The sequence below is a fragment of the Amia ocellicauda genome, chromosome 11, assembly GCF_036373705.1.
Source record: "Amia ocellicauda isolate fAmiCal2 chromosome 11, fAmiCal2.hap1, whole genome shotgun sequence".
NCBI classification, from domain to species: domain Eukaryota; kingdom Metazoa; phylum Chordata; class Actinopteri; order Amiiformes; family Amiidae; genus Amia; species Amia ocellicauda.
Window position 1 is genome coordinate 23,277,034 of NC_089860.1, and position 10,752 is coordinate 23,287,785.

General features: G+C 38.3%; 1 protein-coding gene across 1 annotated transcript in view; it reads right to left on the bottom strand.

The window, feature by feature from the left end:
- The window catches only part of jakmip2 (janus kinase and microtubule interacting protein 2), a 30,655-nt gene extending 20,242 nt beyond the window's left edge, over window positions 1–10,413 (bottom strand). The window contains exon 1 of the mRNA XM_066717016.1: window positions 10,266–10,413. The gene's annotated coding sequence lies outside the window, so the exon portion shown is untranslated. The remainder of the gene's footprint in view (window positions 1–10,265) is intronic.
- Between the last annotated feature and the right edge of the window lie 339 nt (window positions 10,414–10,752).

The following is a 10,752-nucleotide window of genomic DNA, read 5'->3' on the forward strand; positions in this document are numbered from 1 at the left end:
CATAACAAAGAGGTAGTCTGTTTTAAAAAAACCTCCTTAACACAATGTGCATTTACACACAATACAACTACACTGCCACTTCTTGAATATTAAACTTGGCTATTCTTGTACAGTCATTCGACTCAAAACATAAAATCCGAGGTAGTAATGCCCTTTTAAATAGGACTAGAAGATTGAAGAAAAAAAAGAATCAGGATTAAAAAAACTGGCAATATTTAGATTACTAAATCGTATTCAGAATAGAATATGGTACATTCCAGCCATCATAATCTCTGGTGAATGACTTCTTTCTTCCTGGCAGTTGAGATGGGCATCCTCAATTTCGACATCCTCCTATGCATGGCAGGGGCTGCCACGTGCCCACTCTGGTTGTTAATTGTGATGTAAAATTGTGGCAATAATACCCTGCAGGCCTTACAGCATGTAATAAACCAGCAGCTAAAGACCAGTCTTTCTACTCCCTGCACAGGCTACAGTAGAAAATTAGTACAAGAATAGCAAGCGAGGACTCAGTCTGATGTGCACAAGCATATAGATCTCCCTAGGATCAATTTGGAATTTACGGTCTGAGATCAGATTAAAAATGGTGAATCTCAAGCTCCAGTCTAATAGCATGTTTGTATTTTTGAAACCCCACATCTGCACCTTTTTTGACCTTATGGGGTCATAATTTAGCGGCCGACCAATCTGCAGAGGCCCAGTAAACTGCCTTCATTTCCCAGAATGCACCAGTGCCTTTGTTTTCCCATGATCCCATCGCAAACAAGAGCTCCGCTGTGGTTTTCCATGAAAGGCTTGATGACACTGCATCAGGGTATGAAAAGGACGACTGAAAATGATTTCCAAGGTTTTATTTCTTATTTTATTTAACCTGCACAGACTTCAGCCCCCCTGGTTACCATCCACATGTCCAACCAGCTGGGCTCTGAGGCCAAGCTGCTGGAATGAAAGGCTCCCTACTCTTTGCTTTGTTTCAGTGTAATTGCTGAGACAGCAGTAAGTTCATTATTAACAGAATGGCTCACCGTCCTTCACTGTGTTCAATAGCGAGGGGCAACTAAATGCAGGCAGAAGTCAAACTGACCCCTTTAAAACACACACACATATGTTTTCCATTCATCAGTACTGAAATAAACTGGTGCTGGTGAAGTGCTGGTGACTAGCTTTTCCCTCTTAGATTCATCCTTATCTGCTGTGGAGTAAAAAAAGGAAATGCAGAAGGTGAGAGAAACAGAATCCCCCCAACAAACACAAAGGACACTGCTGTCTGTTCAGTCTTATCTTTCCCCAGTCAATGGCTGATTCTCAGTGAATGCATACTGCACCGTGATGGGCCTTCATTTTATTGATACTAAAATATCAACAAGCACCTGTCATTACAACGAGAATCTTCATGTCAGTATCCTGTAATGGTTACACATTTAAACTTGTTAATGACTGGGAATGAGTTACAGAAGAGTTTTTGTTAATACTGCTAAAAGAGGACTGGAAGGTAACTACAAATCCCTTTGCAGATGGCAGTCTCACAAAACAATTTAGTTAATTTTCTTTACAATTGAGGCAAATGGTCAAGAAAGAGCAACAAAACAATAGCTATTGGGAGCTATTGAAACATAATTAATGGGAAAATATAAATGGTCATAAGCCGACAATGAGTGTGCGACAACACGGAGAGATAATGTCCCAACAGAAGGACAAACAGCCATCCATTTCGTCAACATTACCAGAGATCCTTGCAGGTTGTGGACAGTTTAATCTGGAGACAGTAACACAAACATAATGACTTTATGTTTTTTCACATGCCATCACACTCCCATCAGCATCCATATCAGTGCCACCCAATTTAATTCTTGTCAAAACAGACAAACTAATGATTACAGCAATGAAGCATGCTTTACTTAATTTTTTTGTAACGATCATCAGAAAAGAGAACAAATAAATAAACAAAAAAACTTACTAGATTCCAGATTGTACACATTGCTCACAGAGTAGCTACCTTTCACCTTCCAGTGGAAACATTTGCAGCTGTCCTCCAGTATACAAAGTTACCATTTTATTTCTGCTAATGAGAAAGCCACGTCTGCCCGGCTTGACCGACGGCACACTGAGAGGAAAATATTGGCATTAAAATGCTGGTGCCACACGCATAGTTACTCTGGATTCTCACCAACTGATTAACACAGTTGCATAGAGCACCCTTAATATTTAATTAGACTAAGATTCACCAACAGAGCTGTTGTTATGTTAGACTGCACTGCAGACATATTTTATTAAGCACCACCCCCATGGCACACCATCCACCAATGGAAAGGTATAAAGTGATATAGCTAATACAGTACCATATTCCACTTAAATATGATAGAAAAAGCATGCAGTAATTAATGAAGTGTTAATTACTACATACTTGCCTGCCTGAGGCATGTCATGCAAACAGAGGCTTGATATAAATCTCACTTATGTTATTTTCTCTTCTTCACACCATATGTGGTACCCGGAAAAATTAAACATAACAAACAAACAAAACCAATAACTTTTAATTGGGGAAAAGAAAGAAAATATAATTTTGTTGCATATTGCTCCAAATTCTCCTCTTCAAGCTCTCTAATACTCCGTGTATCAGGCTATTTATAATAATAATAATGAAATTAACATTTCTCATTTATTATCATGCTTAAAAGGTTATGCTAATAAAACTACAGAGCACTGGCTTCAGGAACCTGTGGAGAGGGCAAGTGTGGGAAAGAGCAAAGCCTGCTGCACAGACCAAAACAGGCCAGCTCAATCACTGCTTATTATATTATTATAAATATCCCAATATGCAGAGTATTAGAGAGCTTGAAGAGGAGAATTTGGAGCAAATCAACAACAAAAGTCTTCCATAAACTTGGAAAAATATATTATTCAAATACAGATGCCACACATTCCATTTAAAAAGCAAAAAAAAAAAAGAAAGCATTGAAATCTGTTTTATAAAACATACACTATAGAACAAAATCAAGTTTACTCTTTTATTTCCTTAATCCATATTTTCATCCTTAAAAAACATGCTTTCCAAGTGCATAGACCCAAGGCACCAAAAATGAACTCTGAATGAATGTATTCTTTGACACTATTTAGTCATTTTGACTGCAAAAATCACTAATAGTAGGAATTTAGGGGTAAAATAAACCCCTGAGACTCCACTGCAGACACAGGAGATACCTGTGTACACTGCATATTGAAGGAAAATTAAAAACAGTCACAGCCCTTCCCTTTCATGTTTAATTGAAAAATGCTCTTTTTTACAAGAGCCGCGATTCTACAATACGCCACCCAAGAAGGAGTTCCCAGACAGGAATATAAAACAAAAACAGAGATACTATCAACTGCTTCAAGCTCGGTGCCCCACTTCTTTGTCCTGATCCTAAGTTTTGAATGTATTGCATTGACATCATGACCTAGATTTGTCTCCCGAGATGACTTTAGTTGATATGCATGTTCCTTAAAGTCTACACTGTTGAATGCACAAATTGTTTTCCACATTCAAAATGTTTCTCATATATATAAATAAATGACAGGTTTGAATACGTGTTTTCTTAAATATAACTAGTCTTTTCCAACTATCTATTCTAGCCCTAGGCCTATATAGTTGGTGACAGGTCTGTTTTAATCTGTTTCTATATTACCATTGCTGACAATGTCTATCAAGACTGAATACTGCATCAAACAGAATACTTCTTCAACTACTAAATTCATAGAGTTGCTTACTGCATCAAATAGAAATGTTTTTGTTCATTACTTATTCATAAGTCCTCTATACTCTAGAAGAGTGTTTTTCTCCCAGTGTGCCACGATCCATCAGGCATGATCTCGTATACCACAGAATTTTAGTGGGGGGGAGAAAAACATGAGAAAAACTACAATAATAATGAAATATATATTTCTCATTTATTATCATGAATACATTAAATTATACATTCAGTTCAGAGTCAAGATGATGAATATTATTTTGGTGTGATGCTAATAATAAGATTTGTACGTTTATGAAAAAGGTCACAATAAAAAACACATTAGAAAATGTGTCAACAGGCTTTAAAATTAGAGATAGAGATGAAGGTGAGAATAGTTTTACAGTTACATTTAGGTAGTACTTTTTAGAGTCTTGTTTTTAGTGTATTGAGTAACATTTGACACTAAAATGAAGCTTACAGAGGAAATTAAAAAGTTATGTTACTTCAAAATATAGTTAACAGAGACTTTAATATCCTGTAGTTGATTAGATTCCAGTACAGGCCAGCGTGGGACATCGCCTTCAAGGGTATACTCCCCAGGGCCAAGCAGTCAGACAGCCACCAACATCTGTCTGACTGTAATCCGCAAGCAGTCTCCTACTTAAACCCTGGAGCATTACCCTAAATTCATGAGGATTATGTTATTATAGACCTGAGGACGGAAATGCAGCTTTTGCTATTATGCAAGGAGCAGCGGTCACATTTCATCTTACTATGAAAGGGCTATCAGCAGCTGCTGGTGTGCAGACGTGCAGCATGGAGGCAAAACCATCTATATAATGAAATGGAAACATCAAAAAACACCAGCAGACTGTTAACGGCTGAGAAGGAGCAGGACGCTTCCGATTTAACCAAACGGACATGACATCACACAGATAAGGCCAATACAGTGCCTGGACTAGAGGGCCTCACCTCGATCCTGTTCAGAAGGCAGCCCACTGTTTGTTCCCATCACGTGTTCAATGCTTTTGGGGGCATTGGAACCAATCTGCCAGATGCACGGCTAAAGCAAACCATTAGTAAAGTCATGCCATGCGGTGCTGCAATGCAGGCCCATTTAATACCGTGAGTTGTTTAAACTATGCTCATGATTTATCCCACACGTTCCAGCAGTGGTTGCACCTTCACCAGATGAGCCCTCACCGAAGGCATCACATGCCCTTCAGGAGTCACTTAAGAGTACATTGCATTCTGAAACAGTGGCAACATATATAGAGGCTTAATGTGATAATTACACCTGCCATTTTATTGGATGCTCTAAAAGCATAATTTTAATATGTTCAACTACAATAAGCCTGTCTGTCCAATGGCGCTGCTTGAAGAACATAAGTATGTAAGCACAGTCTGTTTTTTCTTGTTTGTTTGGTGTGTATCTAATTAACGATGACTCGGTGCAGTGCATGTCATTTACATGTTTAACAGAGCACTATTTTCCCCATACTGCATATAGAAGCACGCAGAACTCGTCCTGATGCTCAAGGACAGACACACTCACACGTGCTGAAGACTGAAGTGGACAGAAGGAATCGCACGCTTGACTGCAGAAGGTTTGTTAAGTGAATATGACCAAATACAGTGTTAAAACATCCATGAGAAACGAAGCACAGTCTTTTCTGACTTCTAAAACTGATTTAAAAATGGATCTTGGAACAATTTAGTATAACCCTGTAATAGTCTATCACAATTCTGTCCTTGCACAGTGTGTACTTGAACCAGGCAACACAGGGAGTGGTGTAAGAAGCGCAGTTTTAAAATAGTATACTTTGCTGAAGGGATAATAACAATAATACAAAAGGGTATTATTTGTCACCATGCACTCTATGTTAATCTCACCAGGCATCCCACACCCTGAACACAATCATCACTACAGACCTATTTCCTATTGCTTCCTGAGGAGTGATTAATTCCTTTTTATTTATTTTTTCAAAGCTTTGCACCAGACAGGTCTTATTTTACATGCCGCTTAAAACGATCATTCCTTCCTAGTGGAAATTGCAGATATTTCAGAGGGGGAGAAAAAAATAAAAAATCAATATCATATTTTTGGACACTGGGAATGTAATAATCCAGGTTATGCAACCCACAAGCTGTGCCAGTGTGCGCTTCACAACTAGTAATGCCATTTCAGCTGGAGGCCCTCTTAAAATCAGAGATGACAGGCTTTGACCAGTCAGCTTGGTGTAGAGCACAACAAGGTCAGGTGACTCTTAAGTCTGATGACAGCAGTAGACATGGGATTAGTTTTGATGTAAAATGACATAACTTGCACTTACACACTTTGTTTTCTCATTTAAAAGTCTTATGATGCTGTAATCCAGAAATCATTAGAAGAAATAACATGAGTTCTCTTACATGCTACCCTATAAATGAGTTGACTATGTTTAAGGTTGTGGATGGAGCAGATGAACTGTATGTTGTTTGACAAATCTGTTACATGTGATTAGTGAGTGGACAACTGTGGACAAAATCTATTTCTTTTAATAGCCCAGTCTCTGTCCATTCTGTCAGTTGTCCTCAATCAAAGTAAACCACTGGCATAACTGGTGATACGTAATGGTGGGAAAAAATTAAACCAAGCTAAATTCTAGGGAAATATGAAGGTAACGTTCTAATAAAGTCTAAAGACATTTTTAACAAAAGGATTCATACACCAAATGGCTTCAGGATTCAAAAGGCTATACCATCATGAAAGGACGTTAAGCCACTCAATTGCAATCCAAACCATGTTTTTAATTATACATTGGAAAAAAGAAAAGTCTGGATATCAAAGTGCTTTCGGCAAGGTCTTCATCTCAATACATAGATAAATTGTCGGGATTTCAATTGCAAAGATCATCCATCTAATTTAAAAAGGCTTAAAGAGGCTTTCCTAACATTCTAATATAGAATCATAATCAGAATTCCTTTAACATCTTCATGTTCTTGCTATTTTGGTTTTCTTTCTAAATTATTACAAACAAGGGCACCTACAATGATGTTACAAAAATAAATAACATGGTTATGTAAAGACCTTCAGAAAGAAGGTATTTTATCCATGTTTAATTAAATTGCTAATGTTTATTTAAAGTGCTAATATTTCCTGTCAGAATACACAACGGGCAATGTGGTTCTTACACGCAAGACACTGTAAACCCAAACCCTTCAATCGTAATCGACACAAAACACAGACCTGAGCCAACATCGCTAACCTCTGGGGGGTTCAATTTCCCAGTGGTGCTCATTTCCATAGTTACAATTAACTATTTTGTACCAAGAGTGATGGGAAGAGAAGCCTTTAGTCTTGAGGTCTGCGCAGAGCAGGACCTGGGTACACAATGCAATCCAACCCCCACAGCTCCACAAATAGGCAGGATAAGGATTCAGAATGTGCCAAAAAGTCATTAAATCCTCTTTCCCGCTGGGGAACCATTATAGAATGAGTCACGTGTTGCAATGCAGTTTTAGGGAAGTGAAATGCAGTACAGCAACATAACTTTGAAGTTACATACAAATCCCTGTCTGTTGGAGTACAAAAACCCAGTACTAGGCATTATTAGTTTATTTGCAGGTATTGAACAGGGTGTACTGTGAAATGTTTAAATACAATTGCTTTTGTTTTTACTGTTTTAGTGCACAAAATAATAACACCAACAAAATCACTGTTTAATCCACAGCACTTGGGTCTCAAGCACTATTTCCAGTTAATTTCTCGGGAAACTCTTATACACAATAGTTCAACACTGTCATGTAGTTGGTGAATGGCAAAACAAAACTATAACAGCATCACTATAGAAACTGGAGAGATGGCGTAGGCTTGCTAAATGCATGAATCTAATAGACTTCAAAAACATATGACAGTTACCTTATAACTGCTGTAGAGAACTACACAATTTAATGTATACTTGTGTGTTATAAAATGCTACAATGAGTTCATATGAATACAGTGTATTTATTTGCCCATTCACGTTGATCATACAATTCGCCACATTTGCAATAATGGATTGGACTAAGTAGGCTGTAATGTTTAAAATAACTTTGCACAAGTTATGCAACCCGGGGTGTTTGCTTTAATTTACACTTGCTAACTCAACAAAGCCGAACAAGTGAAGTGATGATGTGCTTTTGCTTGAGAACAGGCGGGCGAACCTCTGAGGGGGAAGGAAGTGTCTCTAATTCACATGGACCCCAACGTCCTGCATTCCTGTTGCTAAGCCCCCTTCAATACAACTAGACGGGCTGACTCTTGGTCAAGACTGAAGGACAGAATCAACAAAAGAAGCCGAATTCAACTGGCCTCGTATCTCTTAACCACCGTCAAGATCCTGAAATGCTGAAGCACACTATAGACACTGGCAGCCAAAATATGAAAACAAGCCCCTGTAGCAGTTTTGCCATCAATACAAGGCTACATGACAGAAAAAGTCTGTTTCTTTTGAAAACTCCAGTCCAGTCATTCCTCTGGTCTATTTCCATCACTGTAAATGCCAGGTAGGATGTGTGGAGATAAACACCAATGCAGTAGCTTGCCTTATAGTTTATCACTGTTCTGCTGTTATGAAGATTAGCCTTGCATTGATGACGGTGATATGTTTTACAGCGTGTGGGTGATTTTAAATGCCACACTAGCTCATATCCTAAAAAACATGCACAGAAGGTATTTGCTAGGTGACTATATTAATTATTGTGATATTAATTTAATATTATTTTGTCACTTAACATCTTCAGGCAGCACGTTGACTACTGCTTGAATTATGAGACGATAACACCCAGAAAACCTAATATGTATTCATCAGAAGACAGCTACAATGTCCGGAGTAAATAAAATAAAAACTTCACCCACCAGCCAAATCAAATGTTTCAAAGCCCAGAAGCAAATGGTGGTTTGTGCAAACACATGGCTAACATCAAACAACAAAATCAGAATTTGCAACCTGGCAGGTGTGTCAGAGTTTGGATTCGATTCAGGTTTTATTTTGAAATAACGCAAACACAGTAAATGCAACAACCAGGAAAGCAGGAAGTCATTCACAGATTACCAGACCTCCACTGAAGATGCCTTCTCTGTTGATACAGTCTTGAGTTTAAAAATGAAAACTATGTTTGCTTGAATGATGAAAGTCAAAAGCAATGCCGCCTGACACAGGTACATAACATATTTGACAAAATACCTTTATGAATGCTTTTACAATGGCTTTATATTCATTTTAACACCTGATTTCAAAGTTGGCAAATTGAGCAAAATAAGTCAAGCACTGGCACTGAAACTTTACAACAAACACCTATTCATTAATTAAATGGGGGAGGGATACAAAATAAAGACAGAATATGTCATGAATACTGGTTCTGTTCATAAGTATTAATGAACTAACTAAGGGGAAATGTTATGTTTTGTGTAAAATTATATTGGAGTTAACTAAATGTATTATAACTGGTTATTAATCTAGCTTTAACTTAAGTGCTTATCTTCATCAGATAACACTGTGAACATATAAGCATTTTATTAATATTTTAAAAGTATTTACTAGGATGTCTCCCATTTATTTTGATTAATTAATATCCATATATAATATCCTATAATAATAATAATAATAATAATAATAATAATAATAATAAATGTATATAATCCAATTAAATTATTGAGATGTTAAAAAATAATATATGTGCTGTTTGAATTGCACTGGATAGTAAACATTATGTAAATGAAAATATTCATGAGCACCATCGTTTATGTAAAATCAAATAACAACAACAATAATCATCATAATAAAATAATAATAATACATAATAATAATCACGTCACTGGAAAGCAATGGCAGCAATTGCATTCCATCCAAATCCCTTAATGACAGGTTAATGTAACACAAATAGCACAATTCAAATCAATGTCGTTAAAATAGAGAGAACCGGCATCTCTCATCCAGCTGTTCCGAATGGAGCGACGCACATCTGGAGGGCCGGAATAAAAACAATGACATACCGGCACACAGAGGATTCTCCCAGAGGCATTTCCCCCAAATAAAGGTGTCTTTCTTGCTGGTGCACATGTGTCACTACCCACCGCTGTGGTAGACACATTATTTCAAAAGGCCTGATGTGATGTGAAGCCAGCAGCCACAACAGCCATCAGCGATGCACTTGTCATCTTCCGGAGCCTATCGCACAGGCCAAGCCTATATGAACACATGAGCGGCTCTTTCGCTTCCATCCCAATGACACTTGTGTATATTTTTCTAGATAACCACACAACTACATCTACACCCCCCCCCCCACCACACACACACACACACACACACACACACACACCAATCACGGATAACAACTCGATTGCACAACACATGCTAAAATCAAAAAACAAAGCCTGGTTCTCCGCTAATATAACAATGCAAATGCATACAATATATTGATTTATTTGAACCGGTGGCTACACCAAACGCCTCTCCATGTCCACGGCATTGGGATCTACGCCCTTCTTTTGGTTACACGGGCAGACCGACGCACAGACAATGCCATCCTTACCCTTTGATTAATCTCCAGAATGAATCGAGGCCCAGGACCCACAAATCTGCATCCATGGCTTTGATTTTTCCCCCTTGCAGCTGAACATCAGCAGCTGTACATGATGCTGGAAAACCCCGCCCTCCTCCCGCTGTCAGAATGAGCTCATTAAATGTGTCGAGAACTGCAGTCCTCCTCTGGCTTGCTTTTTTTTTTTTTTGCCTGTCTTTCTGGGTATCGTCTCTCTCTCTCTCTCTCTCTCTCTCTCTCTCTCTCTCTCTCTCTCCCACCTCCTATTCCTCCTCCTCCTCCCCCGCTCCCACAGTGCACATCCCTGTCACACAGCACTCAGACAAAGAGAAAACGCATAGACGCAGACAGGGTACCATTTATTTTTTCTCTCAAGCACCTGGTGTGTTTGGTAAATGCATTTATTGCGGGAGCATCCTGTGTACTGTTTGCACTTAAATTGCACTTAAATCTCAACACTAAAATAACACAAATGGAC